Source organism: Desmodus rotundus, chromosome 11 (genome assembly GCF_022682495.2).
Source record: "Desmodus rotundus isolate HL8 chromosome 11, HLdesRot8A.1, whole genome shotgun sequence".
In the NCBI taxonomy this organism is placed as follows: Eukaryota; Metazoa; Chordata; class Mammalia; order Chiroptera; family Phyllostomidae; genus Desmodus; species Desmodus rotundus.
The window spans coordinates 63953062-63959495 of NC_071397.1; positions in this window are offsets into that span (position 1 = coordinate 63953062).

Consider the following 6434-nt stretch of genomic DNA (forward strand, 5'->3'; position numbering starts at 1 on the left):
AAGATTTTCACAAGAAATACTTAAGAGAAAAAAGTGAACAGATTGGTGTGTGTGTGTATGTGTATATATGTATATGCATGTTTATACATTATATGGGGTGGGTAAACATAGGTTCACAGTTGTTCACATGGCAAATAATGCAATAAGTAATACATAATAATACAGGAATAAAGTCTGTATTTCACATACAGCTATAAACCTACTTTTGCCCACTCCCATCTATTCCATTGTTTTAGAACTTATCTATATATAATATATAAATTCATAGAAAAGTATGCAAGTACATACATAAAACTTTTAGAAGTGATTTTCTCCATGTTATCAGATTATAGGTCATCTTTCATTTTTTTTGTAATTTTATTTATTTATTTATTTATTTTAATATATTTATTGATTATGCTATTACAGTTGTCCCATTACCCCCCCACTCCACTCCATCCTGCCCACCCCCTCCCTCCCACATTCCCCCCTATAGTTCATGTCCATGGGTCATACTTATAAGTTCTTTGGCTTCTACATTTCCTACACTATTTTTACCCTCCCCCTGTCTATTTTCCACCTATCATCTATGCTACTTATTCTCTGTACCTTTCCCCCCCTCTCCCCCTCCCACTCCCCTATTGACAACCCTCCACGTGATCTCCTTCTCTATGGTTCTGTTTCTGTTCTAGTTGTTTGCCTAGTTTGCTCTTGTTTTTGTTTTAGGTGTGGTCGTTAATAACTGTGAGTTTGCTGTCATTTTTATTGTTCCTATTTTTGATCTTCTTTTTCTTAGGTAACTCCCTTTAACATTTCATATAATAAGGGCTTGGTGATGATGAACTTCTTTAACTTGACCTTATCTGAGAAGCACTTTATCTTCCCTTCCATTCTAAATGAAAGCTTTGCTGGATACAGCAATCTTGGATGTAGGTCCTTGCGTTTAATCTTGGGTAATGGAATTATGATGTGCCTTGGTGTGTTCCTCCTTGGGTCCAGCTTCTTTGGGACTCTCTGAGCTTCCTGGACTTCCTGGAAGCCTATTTCCTTTGCCATATTAGGGAAGTTCTCCTTCATTATTTGTTCAAATAAGTTTTCAATTTTTTGTTCTTCCTCTTCTCCTTCTGGCACCCCTATAATTCGGATGTTGGAACGTTTCGAGATGTCCTGGAGGTTCCTATGCCTCTCCTCATTTTTCTGAGTTCTTGTTTCTTCATTCTTTTCTGGTTGTATGTTTTTTTCTTCCTTCTGGTCCACATCGTTGATTTGAGTCCCAGTTTCCTTCGCATCACTATTGGTTCCCTGTACATTTTCCTTTGTTTCTCTTAGCATAGGCTCCATTTTTTCATCTACTTTTCGAACAGATTCAACCAATTCTGTGAGCATCTTGATAACCAGTGCTTTGAACTATGCATCCGATAGGTTGGCTATCTCTTCATTACTTAGTTGTATTTTTTCTGGAGCTTTGAAGTGTTCTGTCATTTGGGCCATTTTTTTTTTTTTGTCTTGGCACTTCTGTTACTTTAAGGGGCGGAGCCTTAGGTGTTCACTGGGGTGGGGTAACGCTGGTCGCTATGCTGTGACGCTATACGTGGGGGAGGGGCCGAGAGGGAGCAATGGCGCCTGCCTCACTCTCCTCCGGATTTCAGTCTTTCACTCCGATATCCACAATCAAACTGGGCCCCTCTGGTGCTGGTTCCCGAGTGGGTGGGCTTGTGCACGCCCTAGGCCCCTGTGGGTCTTTCCAACGACCTCTCCTGTGAGGCTGGGAGTCTCTCCTGCTGCTGCCCCAACCCCCACGGGCGTTTTCAATCAGAGGTTTGAGGCTTCATTTCCCCAAGCTGGAGCCCTGGGTTGCGTGGTCTGCTTTGCTCCCCACAGTTCGCCCGGTTTATCTCTGTTCGAATGTGGGGCCGCAGGGTGCTACCCACTGCTCTGCCTGCCCCGTTCTCCGCCACTCTGAGTCCGGCCCTCTGGGTTTATCTGTGCACCAATGTGGGGCCGCAGGGTCTGCTAGTGCTCGGACTGCCTGCGCCGTTCGTCCCACACTCCGCCAGTCTCAGTCCCGCCACAGCCACAAGAGTCCTCTCCGTCCTGGTGCCCGTCTCCGCCCCTCCTACCAGTCTGGATGAATGTTTATTTTGTGTTTCCTTGGTGTCGGACCCCCTTGCCATTCAATTTTCTGTCAGTTCTAGTTGTGCGAGGAGGCGCAGTGTGTCTACCTACGCCGCCATCTTGGTTCTCTCATCTTTCATTTTTAAATCTTTTTCTTAATTTTCTGAACATTTTACACTGGGCACTTAATTAACAAATGAAACATTAAAGCTGTTTTTAAACTTTTTCCTTTCTTTGGTACCTTAATTTTTCTTTTTCTCTTCCTCCTCTAACTCCCTGCTGGTTTTCCTCTCATTTGAAGGAGGCTTGTCACAGGGGTGGTACCCAGGATGGGCTTCCTGCCTGCTCAGTGGGGAGGAGGCCTCTGCTCCCATCCTCCAGCAGCCACCCTTCTACCTTCTAGTGGATGTCCTGGAATTTGTAAGAATGACTCAAAACACTTCACTCACAGAGCAGGGGGTCACTGATAAACTAGTCCCTGGGCTAACCACTCTATACCTGGCACGCCTGGTTTACTGAGAAAGTCTTGCTTCCAACATCTCATCAAGTTCTTATAGAAAAAGCTGTGCATATTAAAATCTATCAGGTTCAGAACATAGCCAATGAATTTAGGGTATACTAGGTCTACAGCTTGCCTTGAGCCAAGAGGAGATGATCATGGGAAAATCTTGTGTAGGAAGGGAAGGACCCTTTATACACACAACTCCAGCCTAAGCTTGGGAGGTGGTAGGGTAGGCGGTGTTAAAACTGCCTTGGGAAGAGACCCAACAGAGCATCTGAAACTGGGATTCTGGTACTGCTTTCATACCAGCTTTCTCTAATTAAATTTTGTCCAAACTGGATAGTTGCTTCTCCTGGCAGGACCACAGCAGAGACTTCTTAGTGTGTGGCTCTCCAGCTTTCTTCCCTTTTAAAAAGGCAGAGACTGAACTGGATAGACACAGTAGAGTTATTATGAATACGGTTTTAGAGCCCAGGCCCCCTGGACCACTGTTGGTGCTCTCAACATGTCAGCGTCAACACTGCGCAAGCCGGGTCGGGAAGGACCCGGCCTGCAGAAGCAGCAGCCCGTGCCCCAAACAGACCTCAGTGGAAGCAGGAGTGATGGTGGCAATTGAAGATGGTCTTCTTTGATTGTTTGCCTTACTCCCAAAGGGAGGCCTGTGCCATTATTTGGTGTGGTTCAAATGTCAGGAAATGAGACTCAGTCAACATCGAGTATATACATAGAAATACTTAATTTCATGTAATGGTTACCTTCCAACAGATCTCCTATAGGAACCCTTGTGGGATTCTAACAAAGGAGACTTTATTGTCATAAGATGGTCTGTCCCTTTCCTTTACATCCTAACTAGCTGTACCTGCCGCTGTGGCCCTTTCTTGACTACCCACTCTTACCTATATCCCGGCTCCACTCTATGCAGCAATGGTGCTTGAGACTCATCCTATGTGGCTGAGACACAAGAAAGCCCATGTTTGAGCGGATAGTTTGATCACAGGCCTGCAGATTCCCGTTTGGAGGCATAGGTTGACTAAGCCTGATCTTATTTGAGTAAGATGAGACTGACTTGCCTCCCCCGGAGAGACACTCAAGAGCCACACAATGAAGCCAACAGGTGGTGTGTGTGTGTGTGTGTGTGTGTGTGTGTGTGTGTGTGTGTGTGTGTGAGAGAGAGAGAGAGAGAGAGAGAGAGAGAGAGAGAGAGAGAGAGAGAGAGAGAGAGAGATCTGGTGTAGTTCCTGGAGCTTATCCTTAATGATTCAGATATTATTATTATTCTGGTCGTAGTCTGTTGTGGTCCTAAAGGAAAAAAGAAAGATAATATCTCTGCTTTCTAATTATTTTAGGTATCTACATTTCTATGAGACTTGGATTGTATAACATTTATCTTGCCACTTTCAAGTATTCAAATATCCTATCTGTCAGGTTGTCAAGGGAAAAAAATACACAGAAAGAAGAGAAAATTATTATATCAGTCAAGGTTCTTGGTTGCAAGCAAGAAATTTCCTAGAAGGATATTGGGTGGCTCAGAGAATCAGTGGGAAAACTTGAGAACCAGGCTCAGAAAATCAGCAAAAATCAAGAATCACTAGCCAGGGACATATCAGAAGAGTGTTTAGGATGTTCTGTTGGACACCTCACACTGCCAGGGACTTCTGCCACTGCCGGAGGTGAATTCTAAGCTATCTCTTCAACCTCCTCTCATTTACGGTATCTGTCAGTGAGGGTTGGGGGAAAGGAGGCAGAGGAGGGCGAGGGTTATTTGGTCTCCTTCAGCTTCTGTAGAAAATGCTGAGGCCTTGTCCCCAAACAACTCAGGTAATGGGACTCTTACCAAATTAGGAGGAGGGGTGGGATGCTGGGCCAGAATTTTAAAAATGACAAATGCCCCCTGTGATTATTCACCCACACCTTTGTGAACCTCAACGCGCCATGATTAATTGTTACTACTCATTCAACAGGAATTTCTTCCTCACCAGTAATGATTCTGTTCCCTGGCAAGTGGAGGACAAGATAGGTCCCGCATTTATATTCCCCCAGCCAGGTACACAACATCTGCTTGAACATAATATCTCATATGAATGACTTTTTTAACTTTTATTTATTCTCTATTTCCTATGAAAGAGTTAATTGTATCTGAGAGTGAAGTATGTATGATGGTCTTATAGGGGTCTGAAGCTCCTGAGAAATAGGAAGATTGATGGAATTTTTACTCTTGTTCCTTCCTACCTTGAGAACCAGGATAAAAGGCTCTGTCAGGCTTGGCCTCTTCCTGTTTGTTATCATCCTTCATATAGAACTTTCATCGTGGCTTCCCAGCTGACAGTGAGTCCTGCTTTTGGAATAGGTCCCAATAACCAGGGGTGAGCATCTGGAGGCCATATCTGTATAGAGACCCTCCAACACTCCAGCCTAGCCATTGCTGAATGATCAGGGGTAGACACTTATTCCAGAATGAGCCAAGGATTATTTACTAGGAATTTGAAAATTTGATCAGAGATGAATAGATCTGGGTGTATTAGGAAAAAACCAGCTGCTATAACAAAGAGCCCCCAAATCTCTGTGGCTTTACCTAACAGAGATTTATTTCTCTCTCAAGTCACAGTCCAATTGGGTTTCTGTTGGAACCATTTACAAAATGATTGAGGGACATAGACTCCCTTCAGCCAGGATTTTGCTGGATTCTTTTCATACCACTTGGGAGGGAGGGAGGGAGGAGGGAGAAAGAGAAAAGAAAAGAGAAAATTCTATGACAGCTTTTAAGGGTTAGACCTAACACTGAAACATATAATTTCTACTCACTTTCTATTGGCCAGAAATGGTCATATGGCCACACCTGCATGCAAAGGAAATCAGAGATGCTGTCTAGGGGCGACTGTCTAGCCAGCGTCTTATAGTCACTATGGTGGGAGAAGGTAACACTGAGCAGGGCTCTGGGGAGACTATCGACAAGGTCCTGTTGCTGAGCCTCCTTCAGTACTTCGGTTTCTTTTCTTCTAACTTGGCTTAGCCAGCTCCTCCTTGGACTCATTGAGATATCTCAATATCTGTCCAATGTGTATCTCCTTATGTTTAAGATGGCCAGATATGTGTACACATGTATAAAATGGATATGTATAAGCACAACAATTTCAGCATTTTTGTAATCACAAATAACTGAAGTGTCTTAAATATGCATCAATAGACAACTGATTAAATAGATTAAGGTACTTGCAATTGATCATGCCTTCAAATAGACTACATTTCTGGATCTGGTAGAAAGTGTTTATTTCTCCCTTGTCTTCCACTTTAATGTAGCTGAGCCCAAAACTGCTTTCACTAATTTGGGTAAAGTAAGAAATGGGAGAAGAATAACGTGGACTGAGAGATTTTTGAACTATATCTATCTATGAAGAATAAAACTTGAAAATGTCTGAGGAATAAAAGTGTGCAACTAGAGTTTCTCAAGGAAGAGATTTTGCCCTTCAAACACTACCAATGGACATGGATTCCAACTCGACGTTGACGCCATCTGACTCGTGCCCCAGCATAACGATCTTTTGCCTAGTGTCTGGTGTGATGAAGACTACTCGCTTATAAAACAAACAGAGCAAAATGCTGAGCAAGTTAGTACAGCAACATTCAAAATGCGGTTTATAGAAGGATAGCTGATATTACGTCCAAATTTTAAAATTATCTCAAATTTTTGTATCTTTGTATTTCTGTGATAATACCCTCATTTGTCAGAACGAATGATAACAACGAAAATAGTTACATGGTGTATGGGAATTTGGCAAGTGTGAGTATAGAAACTGAGATCCCTGTTACAATTAGAAGTTTAATTTTTCTAGCTTATAAA